This window comes from Eschrichtius robustus, chromosome 8 (genome assembly GCF_028021215.1).
Source record: "Eschrichtius robustus isolate mEscRob2 chromosome 8, mEscRob2.pri, whole genome shotgun sequence".
Taxonomy (NCBI): Eukaryota; Metazoa; Chordata; class Mammalia; order Artiodactyla; family Eschrichtiidae; genus Eschrichtius; species Eschrichtius robustus.
Window position 1 is genome coordinate 608,111 of NC_090831.1, and position 19,153 is coordinate 627,263.

The following is a 19,153-nucleotide window of genomic DNA, read 5'->3' on the forward strand; positions in this document are numbered from 1 at the left end:
CGTACTGGAGCACTGTGAGGAAAGGAGTCATGGATCATTGTGATGACAGGGGTCATGGAGCTTTGTGATGACAAGGGTCATGGAGCATTGTGATGACACGGTCAAGGAACATTGCGATGACAAGAAATCTGGAGCATTGTGATGATAGGCTATGGAGCATTGTGGTTAAAGGTGACAAGGAGCATTGTGATGATATGGGCAGAGAACTTTGTGATGACACGGGTCATGGAGCATTGTGATGAAAAGTGTCATGGAACATTGTGCTGACAGGGATCATGGAGCTTTTTGGTAAGAGAGGCCTTGGAGATTTGTGATGGCAGGCGTCATGGGGCATTGTGATGACAGCGGTCTTGGAGCATTGTAATGAAAGGGGTCATGGAGCATTGAGATGATAGGCTTCATGGAGCATTGTGATGAAAATGATCATGGATCATTGTGATGACAAGTGTCCTGGAACCTTGTGATGATAAGGACCATGGCGAATTGTGATGACATCTGTCATGGGGCATTGTGATGACAGTGGTCATCTAGAATTGTGATGAAAGGTATCATGGAGCACTGTGATGACAGGGGCCATGGAACATTGTGATGACAAAGGCCATGGAGCATTGTGATGACAAGGGCCATGGAGCATTGTGATGCCACGGTCATGGAACATTTTGATGACAAGAATTCTGGAGCATTGTGAGGAAAAAGGCATGGAGAATTGTGATTATAGGGGACATGGAGCATTGTGATGACATGGGCAGGGAACACTGTGATGACAGGTGTTATGGAGCAATGTGATGACAAGTGTCATTGAGCATTGTGATGAGAGGGGCCTTGGAGAATTGTGATGACAGGCCTCATGGGGCATTGAGATGGCAGTGGTCATGGAACATTATGATGAAAGGTGTTAAGGAGCACTGTGATTACAGGGGCCATGGAGCATTGTGAATACAAAGGCCATGGAGCTTTGAGATGACAGTGGTCATGGAGCATTGTGATGAAAGAGGTAATGGATCATTGTGATGACAAGTGTCCTGGGGCCCTGTGACGACATGGTTCATGAAGCATTGTGATGACAATGGTCATGGCGAATTGTGATGACAATGTCATGGGGCATTGTGATGGCAGTGGTCATCTAGAAATGTGAATAAATTTATTATGGAGCACAGTAATGAGAGGGGCCATGCAGCATTGTGATGACATGTGTCATGGAGCATGGTGATGAAAAGGACATGGAGCATTATAATGACAAGGGTTCTGGAGCCTTGTGATGACAAGGGCATGGATCGTTGTTATTACAGGGGCCATGGAGCAGTGTGATGACAAAGGCTTGGAGCACTGTGATGACAATGGCCATGGAGCATTGTGATTGCAGGGGTCGTGGGGCATTGTGATGAGTGAGGTCATGGAGCATTGAGATGAAACGGGTCATGGAGCCCTGTGATTACAGGGGCCATGGAGCATTGTGATGACACAGGCCATGGAGCATTGTGATGACAGGTGTCATGGAGCATTGAGATGAAATGGGTCATGGACAATTACGATGACAGGGGTCATGGAGAATTGTGATGACAGTGGTCATGGGGAATTTGGATGAAAGGCGTACTGGAGCATTGTGAGGAAATGTTTCATGGAGCATTGTGAGGACAAGGGACATGGAGCATTGTGATGACAGGGGTCATGGGGCATTGTGCTGAAAGTGGTCATGGAGCATTGCGATGAAAAGCGCTATGGAGCACTGTGATGACAAGGGCCATGGAGCATTGTGAATACAAGGGACATAAAACCTTGTGATACAAGGGTTACGGATCATTGTAAAAACAGGTATCATTGGGCATTGTGATGACAGGGGCATGGAGCATTTTTATGTAATTTGCCATGGAGAATTGTGATGAAAGGGATCATGTGGATTTGTAATGACAAGGGCCATGGAGCATTGTGATGAAACAAATCTTGGAGTATTTGGATGAAAGTTGTCATGGAGCATTGCGATGAAATGCACCAAGGAACATTGTGATGACAAGGGCCATCGAGCATTGTGATGACAAGTGTCATGGAGCATTGTGATGACAGGTGTCATGGAGCATCGTGATGACAAATGCCATGGAGAATTGTGATGAGATGTGGCATTGTTCATTGTGATGAAAGGGGTCATGGAGTACTGTGATTACAGGGGCCATGGAGCTTTGTGATAACAAGTGACATGGAGAATAGTGATGACAGGCGTCATAGAGCATTGTGATGACAAGTGCCATTTAGTATTTTGATGACAGGGGTCATCAGGCATTGTGTTGTCAGGGGTCACGGAGCATTGTGATGACAAAGGTCATAGAGCATTGTGATGACAGGGGTCATGGAGAATTGTGATGACATGGGCCATGGAGCATTGTGATGACAGGAGACATGGAGCATTGTGATGACATTGGCAAGGATCATTGTGATTACAGGGATCATGGAGCATTGTGATGACAAGTGTTATGCAATAGTGTGCTGATACAGATCATGGAACATTTTGATGCGAGTGGCCTTGCAGCACAGTGATGAGAGAAGTCATGGGGCATTATGGTGACAGTGGTCAAGGAGCATTGTGATGAAAGTGTTCATGGAGCAACGCGATTATCGGGACAATGGAGCATTGTGAATACAAAGGCCATGGAGCATTGAGATAACAGAGTTCATGGAGCATTGTGATGACAAGGGTCTTGGAACCTAGTGATGACACGTTTCATACAGCATTGAGATGACAAGGGCCAAGGCGAATTGTGATGACATGTGTCATGGGGCATTGTGATGACATTGGTCATCTTGCATTGTGATGACAGTGGTCATGTAGAATTTTGATTAAAGGTATCATGGAGCACTGTGATGACAAAGGCCAAGGAACATTTTGATGACAAGTGTCATTGAGCAATGTGATGACACGGGAATGGAGCATTATGATGACAAGTGTTCTGGAGCATTGTGATGACAAGGGCATGGAGCATTGTTATTACAGGGGCCATGGAGCATTGTGATGACAACAGCATGGAGCATTGTGATGACAGGGTTCATTGAGCATTGTGATTACAAAGACCATGAGGCATTGTGATGACACGGGCCTTGGAGCTTTGTGATGAAAATGGTCATCAAGCATTGTGATGACAGGGGTCATAGAGCATTGTGATGAGAAAGAGCATGGAGCACGGAAATGACAGAGGCCATGGAACATTGTGATGAAAAGTCCATGTACCATTGTGATTACAAAGGTAATGGAGCATTGTGATGACAAGGGCAGGGAACCTTGTGGTGACCGAGGTCATGGAGCATTTTAATGACAACTTTCATGGAACGTTGTGATGACAGGGGTCATGGAGCATTGTGTTGAAAAGGAACATGGAGCAGTGTGATTACAGGGTCCATGGAGCATTGTGAATATATAGGCCATGGAACAATGTGATGACAGGGGTCATGTAGCATTGTGATGACAGGGTCATGGAGCATTGTGATGAAACGGTCAAGGAACATTGCGATGACAGGAATTCTGGGGCATTGTGATGAAAGTCCATGGAGCATTGTGGTTAAAGGTGACAAGGAGTATTGTGATGATATGGGTAGAGAAATTTGTGATGACAGGGGTCATGGAGCATTGTGATGAAAAGAGTCAAGGAACATTGTGCTGACGGGGATCATGGAGCTTTTTGGTAAGAGAGGCCTTGGAGATTTGTGATGGCAGGTGTCATGGGGCATTGTGATGACAGCAGTCTTGGAGCATTGTGATGAAAGGGGTCATGGAGCACTGTGATTACAGGGGCAATGGAGCATTGTGAATACAAAGGCTATGGAGCATTGAGATGACAGGTTTCATGGAGCATTGTGATGAAAGTGATCATGGATCATTGTGATGACAAGTGTCCTGTAACCTTGTGATGACACGGTTCATGGAGCATTGTGATGACAAGAACCATGGCGAATTGTGATGACATCTGTCATGGGGCATTGTGATGACAGTGGTCATCTAGAATTGTGATGAAAGGTACCATGGAGCACTGTGATGACAGGGGCCATGGAACATTGTGATGAGAAAGGCCATGGAGCATTGTGATGACAAGTGTCATGGGGCATTTTGATGACATTGGCATGGAGCATTATGATGACAAGTGTTGTGGAGCATTTTGATGACAAGGGCATGGAGCATTGTGATGACAGGGCCCATGGAGCATTGTGATGAAAACGGCAGGGAACATTGTGATGACTGGGTTCATGGAGCATTGTGATGAAAGGGACCATCGAGCATTGAGATGACTGGCGTCATGAGGCATGGTGATGACAGTGGGCATGGAGCATTGAGATGACAGGTGTATTGGAGCATTGTGATGAAAGTAGTCATGGATCATGGTGATGACATGTGTCCTGGCACACTGTGATGACACGGTTCATTGAGTATTGCGATGACAATGGTCATGGCGAATTGTGATGACAATGTCATGGGGCATTGTGATGGCAGTGGTCATCTAGAAATGTGATTAAAGTTATTATGGAGCACAGTAATGTGAGGGGCCATGGAGCATTGTGATGACAAGTGTCATGGAGCATGGTGATGAAACGGACATGGAGCATTATAATGACAAGAGTTCTGGAGCCTTGTGATGAAAAGGGCATTGAGCATTGTGATTACAGGGGCCATGGAGCAGTGTGATGACAAAGGCTTGGAGCACTGTGATGACAAGGGCCATGGAGCATTGCGATTACAGGGGTCATGGGGCATTTTGATGAGTGAGGTCACGGAGCATTGAGATGAAACGGGTCATGGAGCACTGTGATTACAGGGGCCATGGAGCATTGTGATGACAAAGGCCATGGAGCATGGTGATGACAGGGGCCATGGAACATTTTGATGACAAGGCCATGTACCATTGTGATTACAAGGGTCATGGAGCATTGTGATGACAAGGGCAGGGAACCTTGTGGTGACTGGGGTCATGGAGCATTTTGATGACAACTTTCATGGAACGTTGTGATGACAGGGGTCATGGAGCATTGTGTTGAAAGGGAACATGGAGCAGTTTGATTACAGGGTCCATGGAGCATTGTGAATACATAGGCCATGGAACAATGTGATGACAGGGGTCATGTAGCATTGTGATGACAGGGTCATGGAGCATTGTGATTACAGGGGTTATGGAGCACTGTGATGACCGGGGGCATGGATCATTGTGATGAAAGTTGTCCTGGAGCATTGTGATGACACCGGTCACAGAGAATTGGGATGAAAGGTGTCATGCAGCATTGTTATGACAACGGTCATGGATCATTTTGATGATAGGGGTCACGGAACATTCTGATAACAAGGTTCATAAAGCATTTTGATGACAGGGGTCATGGAGCATTGTGTTGACACGGTCATGGAGCATTGTAGTGATAGGATATCTGGAGCATTGTGATGAAAAGGGGATGGAGAATTTTGATGACAGGGTCCAAGGAGCATTGTGCTGACAATGGCATGGAGCATTGTGATGAAAAGGGTACTGGAGCACTGTGAGGAAAGGAGTCATGGATCATTGTGATGACAGGGGTCATGGAGCTTTGTGATGACAAGGGTCATGGAGTATTGTGATGACACGGTCAAGGAACATTGCGATGACAAGTATTCTGGAGCATTGTGATGAAAGGGCATGGAGCATTGTGATTAAAGGTGACAAGGAGCATTGTGCTGATATGGGCAGAGGACTTTGTGATGGCAGGGGTCATGGAGCATTGTGATGAAAGTGATCATGAATCATTGTGATGACAAGTTTCCTGGGACCTTATGATGACATGCTTCATGGAGCATTGTGATGACAAGGACCATGGCGAATTGTGATGACATCTGTCATGGCGCGTTGTGATGACAGTGGTCATCTAGAATTGTGATGAAAGGTATCATGGAACACTGTGATGACAGGGGCCATGGAATATTGTGATGACAAAGGCCATGAAGCATTGTGATGACAAGTGTCATGGGGCATTTTGATGACATTGGCATGGAGCCTTATGATGACAACAGTTCTGGAGCATTTTGATGACAAGGGCATGGAGCATTGTGATGACAGGGGCCATGGAACATTGTGATGACAAAGGCCATGGAGCATTGTGATGACAAGTGTCATGGGGCATTTTGATGACATTGGCATGGAGCATTATGATGACAAGTGTTCTGGAAAATTTGATGACAAGGGCATGGAGCATTGTGATGACAGGACCCATGCAGCATTGTGATGAAAAGGGCAGGGAACATTGTGATGACTGGGTTCATGGAGCATTGTGATAAAAGGGGCCATGGAGCATTGAGATGACAGGCGTCATGAGGCATGGTGATGACAGTGGTCGTGGAGCATTGTGATGAAAGAGATCATGGAGCAATATGATAACAGGGGCCATGGAGCATTGTGATGACAGGTGTATTGGAGCATTGTGATGAAAGTAGTCATGGATCATTGTGATGACATGTGTCCTGTAACACTGTGATGACACGGTTCATCGAGTATTGTGATGACAAGGGTGATAGCGAATTGTGATGACAGGTGTCATGGGGCATTGTGATGACATTGATCATCTAGGAATTGTGATGAAAGGTATCATGGAGCACTGTGATGACTGGGGGCATGAAGCATTGTTATGTAAATTGTCCTGGATTATTGTGATGACAGCAGTCATGGAGAATTGTGATGACAGGGATTATGCAGCATTGTGTTGACAAGGTAAGGACTATTGTGATGACAATGGTCATGGAGCAATGTGATGAAAGTTTTCATGGAACATCGTGATGAAAAGTGCCTGGGAATATTGTGACGATAAAGGCCTTGGAGCATTGTGATGACAAGTGTCATGGAACATTGTGCTGACAGGATCATGGAGCTTTTCGGTAAGAGAGGCCTTGGAGATTTTTGATGGCAGGCGTCATGGGGCATTTTGATGACAGCGGTCTTGGAGCATTGTGATGAAAGGGGTCATGGAGCACTGTGATTACAGGGGCCATGGAGCATTGTGAATAAAAAGACTATGGAGCATTGAGAAGTCAGTGTTCATGGAGCATTGTGATGAAAGTGATCATGGATCATTGTGATGACAAGTGTCCTGGAACCTTGTGATGAAACAGTTCATGGAGCATTGTGATGACACGGACCATGGCGAATTGTGATGACATCTGTCATGGGGCATTGTGATGACAGTGGTCATCTAGAATTGTGATGAAAGGTATCATGGAGCACTGTGAGGACAGGGAGCATGGAACATTGTTATGACAAAGGCCGTGGAGCATTGTGATGACAAGTGTCATGGGGCATTTTGATGACAGTGGCATGGAGCATTATGATGACAAGAGTTCTGGAGCATTTTGATGGCAAGGGCATGGAGCATTGTGATGACAGGGCCCATGGAGCATTGTGATGAAAAGGGCAGGGAACATTGTGATGACTCTGTTCATGGAGCATTGTGATGAAAGGGGCCATGGAGCATTGAGATGACAAGTGTCATGGGGCATTTTGATGACATTGGCATGGAGCATTATGATGACAAGTGTTCTGGAGCATTTAGATGAAAAGGGCATGGAGCATTGTGATGACAGGCGTCATGAGGAATGGTGATGACAGTGGTCAAGGAGCATTGTGATGAAAGAGATCATGGAGCAATATGATAACAGGGGCCATGGAGCATTGTGATGACAGGTGTATTGGAGCATTGTATTGAAAGGAGTCATGGATCATTGTGATGACATGTGTCCTCGGACACTGTGATGACACGGTTCATCGAGTATTGCGATGACAAGGGTGATAGCGAATTGTGATGACAGGTGTCATGGGGCATTGTGATGACATTGATCATCTAGGAATTGTGATGAAAGGTATCATGGAGCACTGTGATGACTGGGGGCATGAAGCATTGTTATGAAAATTGTCCTGGATTATTGTGATGACAGCAGTCATGGAGAATTGTGATGACAGGGATTATGCAGCATTGTGTTGACAATGGTATGGACTATTGTGATGACAACGGTCATGGAGCAATGTGATGAAAGTTTTCATGGAACATTGTGATGAAAAGTGCCTGGGAGCATTGTGACGATAAAGGCCATGGAGCATTGTGATGACAAGTGTCATGGAGCATTTTAATGAAAGGTTTCATTGTGCACCATGATGACAAGGAGGATGGAGTATTGTGATGAAACTGGTCCTGGAGCATTGTGATAACAAATGCCATGGAGCATTGTGATGACAGGCATCATGGAGCATTGTGAAGAATGGGGCCAAGGGGAATTGTAATGACAATAGAGAAATGTGATGAAAATGGTCAGTGAGCATAGTGATTAACGTGGTCATTGAGAATTGTGATGAAAAGCGACATAGAGCATTGTGATGACAAAGGTCATGGAGAACTGTGATGACCAGGGTCATGTAGCATTGTGATGCCACGGTCATGGAACATTGTGATGACAAGAATTCTGGAGCATTGTGATGACAACGACATGGAGCATTGTGATGACACGGGCATGGAGCATTGTAATGATAGGATATCTGGAGCATTGTGATGAAAAGGGGATGGAGCATTTTGATGACAGGGTCCAAGGAGCATTGTGCTGACAATGGCATGGAGCATTGTGATGAAAAAGGTACTGGAGCACTGAGAGGAAAGGAGTCATGGATCATTGTGATGACAGGGGTCATGGAGCTTTGTGATGACAAGGGTCATGGAGCATTGTGATGACACAGTCAAGGAACATTGCAATGACAAGAATTCTGGAGCATTGTGATGAAAGGCCATGGAGCATTGTGATTAAAGGGGACAAGGAGCATTGTGATGATATGGGCAGAGAACTTTGTGATGACAGGTGTCATGGAGCATTGTGATGAAAAGTGTCATAGAACATTGTGCTGAAAGGGATCATGGAGCTTTTTGGTAAGAGAGGCCTTGGAGATTTGTGATGCCAGGCGTCATGGGGCCTTGTGATGACAGCGGTCATCTAGAATTGTGATGACAATGGTCATGGAGCAATGTGATGAAAGTTTTCATGGAACATCGTGATGAAAAGTGCCTGGGAGCATTGTGACGATAAAGGCCATGGAGAATTGTGATGACAAGTGTCATGGAACATTGTAATGAAAGGTTTCATTGTGCACTGTGATGACAAGGGGGATGGAGTATTGTGATGAAACTGGTCCTGGAGCATTGTGATAACAAAAGCCATGGAGCATTGTGATGACAGGCATCATGGAGCATTGTGAAGAAAGGGGCCATGGGGAATTGTAATGACAATAGAGAAATGTGATGAAAATGGTCAGCAAGCAAGTGATTAAAGTGGTCATTGAGAATTGTGATGAAAACCGACATAGAGCATTGTGATGACAAGAATTCTGGAGCATTGTGAGGAAAAAGGCAAGGAACACTGTGATTATAGAGGACATGGTGCATTTTGATGACATGGGCAGGGAACACTGTGATGACAGGTGTTATGGAGCAATGTGATGACCAGTGTCATGGAGGATGGTGATGAAATGGACATGGAGCATTATAATGACAAGAGTTCTGGAGCCTTGTGATGACAAGGGCATGGAGCATTGTTATTACAGTGGCCATGGAGCAGTGTGATGACAAAGGCTTGGAGCACTGTGATGACAAGGGCCATGGAGCATTGTGATTACAGGGCTCATGGGGCATTGTGATGAGTGAGGTCATGGAGGATTGAGATGAAATGGGTCACGGAGCACTGTGATTACAGGGGCCATGGAGCATTGTGATGACAAATGCCGTGGAGCTTTGTGATGACAGGTGTCATGGAGCATTGAGAAGAAACGGGTCATGGACCATTACGATGACAGGGGTCATGGAGAATTGTGATGACAGTGGCCATGGAGAATTTGGATGAAAGGCGTACTGGAGCATTGTGAGGAAATTTTTCATGGAGCATTGTGATGACAAGGGCCATGGAGCATTGTGATTACAGGCATCATGGAGCATTGTGAAGAAAGGGGCCATGGGGAATTGTAATGACAATAGAGAAATGGGATGAAAATGGTCAGCGAGCATAGTGATTAAAGTGGTCATTGAGAATTGTGATGAAAAGCGACATAGAGCATTGTGATGACAAAGGTCATGGAGAACTGTGATGACCAGGGTCATGTAGCATTGTGATGCCACGGTCATGGAACATTGTGATGACAAGAATTCTGGAGCATTGTGATGACAAGGGTCATGCAGCATTGTGAAGCCACGGTCATGGAACATTGTGATGACAAGAATTCTGGAGCATTGTGAGGAAAAAGGCATGGAGCATTGTGATTATAGGGGACATGGAGCATTGTGATAACATTGGCAGGGAACACTGTGATGACAGGTGTTACGGAGCAATGTGATGACAAGTGTCGTGGAGCATTGTGATGAGAGGGGCCTTGGAGAATTGTGATGACAGGCCTCATGGGGCATTGAGATGGCAGTGGTCATGGAACATTATGATGAAAGGTGTTAAGGAGCACTGTGATTACAGGGGCCATGGAGCATTGTGAATACAAAGGCCATGGAGCTTTGAGATGACAGTGGTCATGGAGCATTGTGATGAAATTGGTAATGCATCATTGTGATGACAATTGTCCTGGGACCCTGTGATGACATGGTTCATGGAGCATTGTGATGACAATGGTCATGGCGAATTGTGATGACAATGTCATGGGGCATTGTGATGGCAGTGGTCATCTAGAAATGTGATTAAAGTTATTATGGAGCACAGTAATGAGAGGGGCCATGGAGCATTGTGATGACAAGTTTCATGGAGCATGGTGATGAAACGTACATGGAGCATTATAATGACTAGTGTTCTGGAGCCTTGTGATGAGAAGGGCATGGAGCATTGTGATTACAGTGGCCATGGAACAGTGTGATGAAAAAGGCTTAGAGCACTGTGATGACAAGGGCCATGGAGCATCGTGATGACAGGGGTCATGCGGCATTGTGCTGAAAGCGGTCATGGAGCATTGCGATGAAAGGCGCTATGGAGCATTGTGATGACAAGGGCCATGGAGCATTGTGAATACAAGGGACATGGAGCCTTTTGATGACAAGGGTCATGGATCATTGTAAAAACAGGTATCATTGGGCATTGTGATGACAGGGGCATCGAGCATTTTTATGTAAGTTGTCATGGAGAATTGTGATGAAAGGGATCATGTGGATTTGTAATGACAAGGGCCATGGAGCATTGTGATGAAACAAATCTTGGAGTATTTGGATGAAAGTTGTCATGGAGCATTGCGATGAAAAGCACCAAGGAACATTGTGATGACAAGGGCCATGGAGCATTGTGATGACAAGTGTCATGGAGCATTGTGATGACAGGTGTCATGGAGCATCGTGATGACAAATACCATGGAGGATTGTGATGAGAGGTGGCATTGGGCATTGTGATGAAAGGGGTCATGGAGTACTGTGATTACAGGGGCCATGGAGCATTGTGATAACAAGTGACATGAAGAATAGTGATGACAGGTGTCATAGAGCATTGTGATGACAAGTGCCATTTAGCATTTTGATGACAGGGGTCATCAGGCATTGTGTTGACAGGGGTCACGGAGCATTGTGATGACAAAGGCCATAGAGCATTGTGATGACAGGGGTCATGGAGCACTGTGATGACATGGGCCATGGAGCATTGTGAAGACAAGATTCTTGGATCATTGTGATGAGTGAGGTCATGGAGCATTGAGATGAAACGTGTCATGGAGCACTGTGATTACAGGGGCCATGGAGCATTGTGATGACAAGGGCCATGGAGCATTGTGAATACAAGGGACATGGAGCCTTCTGATGACAAGGGTCATGGATCATTATAAAAACAGGTATCATTAGGCATTGTGATGACAGGGGCATGGAGCATTTTTATTTAAGTTGCCATGGAGAATTGTGATGAAAGGGATCATGTGGATTTGTAATGACAAGGGCCATGGAGCAAGGTGATGAAACAAATCTTGGAGTATTTTGATGAATGTTGTCATGGAGCATTGCGATGAAAAGCACCAAGGAACATTGTGATGACAAGGGTCATCGAGCATTGTGATGACAAGTGTCATGGAGCATTTTTATGTAAGTTGCCATGGAGAATTGTGATGAAAGGGATCATGTGGATTTGTAATGACAAGGGCCATGGAGCAAGGTGATGAAACAAATCTTGGAGTATTTTGATGAATGTTGTCATGGAGCATTGCGATGAAAAGCACCAAGGAACATTGTGATGACAAGGGTCATCGAGCATTGTGATGACAAGTGTCATGGAGCATTTTTATGTAAGTTGCCATGGAGAATTGTGATGAAAGGGATCATGTGGATTTGTAATGACAAGGGCCATGGAGCAAGGTGATGAAACAAATCTTGGAGTATTTTGATGAATGTTGTCATGGAGCATTGCGATGAAAAGCACCAAGGAACATTGTGATGACAAGTGTCATGGAGCATTGTTATGACAGGTGTCATGGAGCATCGTGATGACAAATGCCATGGAGAATTGTGATGAGAGGTGGCATTGGGCATTGTGATGAAAGGGGTCAGGGAGTAATGTGATTACAGAGGCCATGGAGCATTGTGATAACAAGTGACATGAAGGATAGTTATGACAGGTGTCATAGAGCATTGTGATGACAAGTGCCATTTAGCATTTTGATGACAGGGGTCATCAGGCATTGTGTTGACAGGGGTCACGGAGCATTGTGATGACAAAGGCCATAGAGCATTGTGATGACAGGGGTCATGGAGCACTGTGATGACATGGGCCATGGAGCATTGTGAAGACAAGATTCATGGAGCATTGTAATGACACGGGCATGAAGCATGGTGATGACAACAGACATGGAGCATTGTGATGACAAGGGCATGGAGCATTGTGATTACAGGAGACATGGAGCATTGTGATGACATTGGAAGGGATCATTGTGATTACAGGGATCATGGAGCATTGTGATGACAAGTGTCATGCAATATTGTGCTGACACAGATCATGGAGCATTTTGATGAGAGTGGCCTTGGAGCACAGTGATGAGAGACGTCATGGGGCATTATGGTGACAGTGGTCAAGGAGCATTGTGATGAAAGTGTTCATGGAGCAACGCGATTATCGGGGCAATGGAGCATTGTGAATACAAAGGCCATGGAGCATTGAGATAACAGAGTTCATGGAGCATTGTGATGAAAGTGGTCATGGATCACTGTGATGACAAGTGTCCTGGAACCTAGTGATGACACGTTTCATACAGCATTGAGATGACAAGGGCCAAGGCGAATTGTGATGACACGTGTCATGGGGCATTGTGATGACATTGGTCATCTTGCATTGTGATGACAGTGGTCATGTAGAATTTTGATTAAAGGTATCATGGAGCAATGTGATGACAAAGGCCAAGGCACATTTTGATGACAAGTGTCATTGAGCAATGGGATGACACGGGAATGGAGCATTATGATGACAAGTGTTCTGGAGCATTGTGATTGCAAGGGCATGGAGCATTGTGATGTCAGGGCTCATTGAGCATTGTGATTACAAAGACCATGAGGCATTGTGATGACAGGGGCCTTGGAGCATTGTGATGACAATGGTCATCAAGCATTGTGATGACAGGGGTCATAGAGCATTGTGATGAGAAAGACCATGGAGCATGGTGATGACAGAGGCCATGGAACATTGTGATGACAAGGCCATGTACCATTGTGATTACAAGGGTCATGGAGCATTGTGATGACAAGGGCAGGGAACCTTGTGGTGACCGGGGTCATGGAGCATTTTGATGACAACTTTCATGGAACGTTGTGATGACAGGGGTCATGGAGCATTGTGTTGAAAGGGAACATGGAGCAGTGTGATTACAGGGTCCATGGAGCATTGTGAATACATAGGCCATGGAACAATGTGATGACAGGGGTCATGTAGCATTGTGATGACAGGGTCATGGGGCATTGTGATTACAGGGGTTATGGGGCACTGTGATGACAGGGGGCATGGAGCATTGTGATGCAAATTGTCCTGGAGCATTGTGATGACAGCGGTCACAGAGAATTGGGATGAAAGGTATCATGCAGCATTGTGATGACAACGGTCATGGATCATTTTGATGACAGGGGTCATGGAACATTCTGATAACAAGGTTCATAAAGCATTTTGATGACAGGGGTCATGGAGCATTGTGTTGACACGGGCATGGAGCATTGTAGCGATAGGCTATCTGGAGCATTGTGATGAAAAGGGGATGGAGCATTTTGATGACAGGGTCCAAGGAGCATTGTGCTGACAATGGCATGGAGCATTGTGATGAAAAGGGTACTGGAGCACTGTGAGGAAAGGAGTCATGGATCATTGTGATGACAGGGGTCATGGAGCTTTGTGATGACAAGGGTCATGGAGCATTGTGATGACAAGGGCAGGGAACCTTGTGGTGACTGGGGTCATGGAGCATTTTGATGACAACTTTCATGGAACATTGTGATGACAGGGGTCATGGAGCATTGTGTTGAAAGGGAACATGGAGCAGTGTGATTACAGGGTCCATGGAGCATTGTGAATACATAGGCCATGGAACAATGTGATGACAGGGTCATGGATCATTGTGATTACAGGGGTTATGGGGCACTCTGATGACAGGGGGCATGGAGCATTGTGATGAAAATTGTCCAGGAGCATTGTGATGACAGCGGTCACAGAGAATTGGGATGAAAGGTATCATGCAGCATTGTGATGACAACGGTCATGGATCATTTTGATGACAGGGGTCATGGAACATTCTGATAACAAAGTTCATAAAGCATTTTGATGACAGGGTTCATGGAGCATTGTGATGAAAGGGGTCATGGAGCATTGTGATGATAAGGGCATGGAACATTGTGATGACAATGGCATGTAGCATTGCCATGACAAAGGTCATGGAGCATTGTGATGACAGGGTTTATGGAGCATTGTGATGACAAGGGCGTTGAGCATTGTCATGACTGTGGTCATGGAACATTGTGACGATAAGGGCCTCGAGCCGAGTTAGGGACAGTCTAGCGGCCTTGGGACTAAATTCAGTGCCTGAATTAGGCACAGCATAAGGTCTTTAGTTAGCATAAGAGGTAGGACATTAGCTCGGGACAGGGTTAGGGTAAAGGCTTGGAATCGTGTCAGGAAATGACCTAAGGATAGTGTGAAGACCTTTGTTACTGAGACTCTCAGGGACTTATTCAGAAGCAGTGTTAGGGCTTCAGGTAGGGACAGCATCAGGGCCTGACCTAGGGAGAGCGACAGGGCCTGAGTGAGGCCTAATGTCAGGCCCTTAGCTGGGGACACTGTCAGGGAATGACTTAGGAGCAACATCAGTGACTTTGTTGGATCAGCTTTAGGCTCTTAGTTAAAGACATGATCAGAGCCCTAGTTAGTCACAGCGTCAAGGCCTCAGTTAGGGAAAGCTTCAGGGTCTGAGTTACAGACAGCCTCAGGTCTTCACTTAAAGACAGCGACAGGGCTTTCTTAGGGACAGTGTCAGGACCTTGGTTAGAAATGAGTCAGGATATTAGCTCAGGAGAGTGTCAGGATTTTAGTTATTGCTGGCAGCAGGGCCTATATTAAGGACAGATTCCGGGCCTTTGTTAGATTCAGTGTCATGGCCTTAGTTAGGAGTAGTCAGGGCCTTAGTTAGGGAGAGCATTAGGGTTTCAGTTAGCATAAGATGCAGGAGATTATCTCGGGACAGAGTCAGGTTCCAGGCCAGAGATAGTGAAAGGAAATGACCAAGGGATAACGAGAAGACCTTAGTTATTGAGAGCATCAGGGCCTTAGTTAGCAGCAGCGTGAGCGCCTTAATCAGGACCAGCGCCAGGGCTTGATGTACGGACAGCATCAGAGCCTAACTAAGGTACAGCAACAGGGCCTAAGTGAGGCCTATCTTTAGGGCCTGAGTAAGGGACAGTATCAGGGCATGACTTAGGAGCAGCATAAAGGCCTCTGTAGGATCAGCATTTGGGTCTTCGTTAAAGCTATTATCAGGGCCTCCGTTAGGGATAGCCTCAAGGCCTCACTTAGGGACAGCGTCAGGGCTTACTTTGGGAAAGTTTCAGGACCTTGGTGAGACATGGGTCAGGCTATTAGCTCAGGATAATATCAGGTGTTCAGATATTGACGGCAGCAGGGCCTTAGTTAGAGGCAGCGTCAGGGCCTAAGTTAGGACTAGCATCAGAGCCTTTGTTAGGTACAGTGTCAGTGACTGAGTTAGGTGTCGTGTCAGAGCCTTAGTTAGGGACAGTGTCAGGGCCTGCATTAGGACAAGCCTCCAGGCCTCAGTTAGGGACAGGTTCACGGCCTCGGACCTAAATTCAGGGCCTCATTTAGGGACAGAATCAGGGATTTGGCTAGCATAAGGGGATCTACAGCTGAAAGCAACCTGAACACCACCACAAGCAGATGCAGAAGTGAACCATGCACGCTCCTATGAAGGAATATTCCACAGCAGTTGAGTACATTTTGTTTAAAGTTAGTAACACTATAAAAATTATGTTTTGAAAAAAACTATATTCAGAAGATGAAAGAATCTCGTTCTAAAGAATCTCTTTAGCTAATCTCGACATTAGCTAAAGAGAAGGTTAGGTTAAGGTCTAGGGAGAGGGTCAGGAAATGACCTAGGGATAGTGTCAAGACCTTAGTTACTTAGCACATCAAGACCTAATTTAGGAGCAGTGAGTGTCAGGGCTTCGGGTAGGAACAGCGTCAGAGCCTGACTTAGGGAGTGGGACAGGGCCTGAGTGAGGCCTAGCATCAGGGCCTTAGCTAGAGACAGTGTCAGGGCATGACTTAGGAGCAGCATAAGAGCCACGGTAGGATCAGCCTCAGGGGCTATGTTAAAGATATTATCAGGGCCTCTGTTAGGGACAGCCTCAAGGCCTCACTTAGAGACAGCATCAGGGCTTCCTTAGGGACAGTTTCAGGACCTTGGTAAGAGATGGGTCAAGAAATTAGCTCAGGATAGTGTCAGGACTTTAGATATTGACGGCAGCAGGGCCTTAGTTAGGGACAGTGTCAGGCCCTGAATTAGGACGAACATCGAGGCCTTAGGTACGCACAGGGTCACAGCCTCGAGAGTAATTTTAGGCCCTTAGTTAAGGACAGCAGCAGGGCTGTAGTTAGCATAAGAGGCACGACATTTGCTAGGGACAGGGTCAGGTTATGGTCTAGGGATAGTGTCAGGAAAGGACCTAAGCATAGTGTCAAAACCTTAGTTACTGAGAGTATCAGATCCTTATTTAGAACCAGTGTCAGGGCTTCAGGTAGGGACAGCATCAGAGCCTGACTTAGGGAGAGCGACAGGGCCTGAGTGATGCCTAGAGTCAGGGCCTTAGCTACGGACAGCGTCAGGGCATGACATAGGATCAACATAAGGGTCTCTGTAAGATCAGCATTAGAGTTTAGTTAAAGACATTATCAGGACCTCTGTGAGGGACAGCCTCAGGGCCTCACTTAGGGACAGTGTCAGGGCTAACTTTGGGAGAGTGTCAGGACCTTGGTAAGACATGGGTCAGGATATTAGCTCAGGATAATGTCAGGACTTTAGATATTGATGGTAGCAGCGCCTACGTTAGGGAAAGTTTCAAGGCGTTAGTTAGGAGTAGCGGGCCTCTGATAGGTCCAGTGTCAGATCCTCAGTTAGCAATAGTGTTAGGGCCTTAGTTAGGGACAGTGTCAGGGCCGGATGTAGGGCGAGCATCTAGGCCTCAGTTCGGGACAGTTTCATGGTCTTGGGACTAAATTCAGTGCCTGAGGTAGGCACAGCCTAAGGGCTTCAGTTAGCATAAGAGGCAGGACATTAGCTAGTGACCGTGTCAGGTTAACATCTAGGGATAGTGTCAGGAAATGACCTAAGGATAGTGTGAAGACCTTTGTTACGGAGACTCTCAGGGCCTTATTCAGAAGCAGTGTTAGGGCTTCAGGTAGGGACAGCATCAGAGCCTGACTTAGGGAGAGCGTTAGGGTCTGAGTGAGGCCTAGCATCAGACACTTAGTGGGGGACACTATCGGGGCATGACTTAGGAGCAGCATCAGGGCCTCTGTTGGATCAGCCTTAGGGTCTTAGTTAAAGACATGATCAGGGTCTGAGTTAGTCACAGCATCAAGGCCTGAGTTAGTTAGGGAAAGCTTCAGGGCCTCACTTAGGGACAGCGTCAGGGCTTACTTTGGGACAGTTTCAGGACCTTGGTAAGACATGGGTCAGGTTATTAGCTCCGGATAAGGTCAGGACTTTAGATGTTGATGGCAGCAGCCCTTAGTTAGAGACAGTGTCAGGCCCTGAGTTACGACTAGCATCAGAGCCTTTGTTAGATACAATGTACGGGACTGAATTAGGAGTAGAGTCAGGGCCTTAGTTAGTGACAGTGTCAGGGCCTGACTTAGAGAGAGTGACAGGGCTTGAATGAGGCCTAGTGTCAGGCCCTTAGCTGGGCACACTGTCAGGGCATGACTTTGAGCAGCATCAGCGTCTTTGCTGGATCAGCATTAAGGTCTTCGTTAGGTACATGATCAGGGCCTGAATTAGTCACAGCTTCAAGGCTTCAGTGAAGGAAAGCTTCAGGGCCTGAGTTAGGGACAGCGTCAGGGCTTACTTTGGGACAGTTTCAGGACCTTGGAAAGACATAGGTCAGGATATTAGCTCAGGATAATGTCAGGACTTTTGATAGTGATGGCAGCAGGGCCTTAGTTACAGACGGTTTCAGGGCCTGAGTTAGGCCTAGCATCAGAGACTTTGTTAGGTACAGTTTAAGGGACTGAGTTAGGAGTAGTGTCAGGGCCTTGCTTAGGGACAGTGTCAGGGTCTGAGTTAGGTGTACTGTCAGAGACCTAGTTAGGGACAGTGCTAGGGCCGGAGTTAGGATTAGTGTCAAAGCCTTATTTAGGACCAATTTCAGGGCCTTAGTTTGGACTAGCATCAGAGCCATTTTTAGGAATCGTATGAGGGCCTGAGTTAGGCATACTGTCAGGACCTTAGTTAGCGACAGTTTTAGGGCCTGAGTTAGGATTAGTGTCAAGGCCTTATTTAGGACCAATTTTAGGGCCTTAGATTGGACTAGCAACAGAGCCTTTGTTAGGTATCAAGTCGGGTCCTATGTTAGGTATAGTGTCAGGGCCATTCTTAGGGACAGTATCAGGGCCGGACTTAGGAGA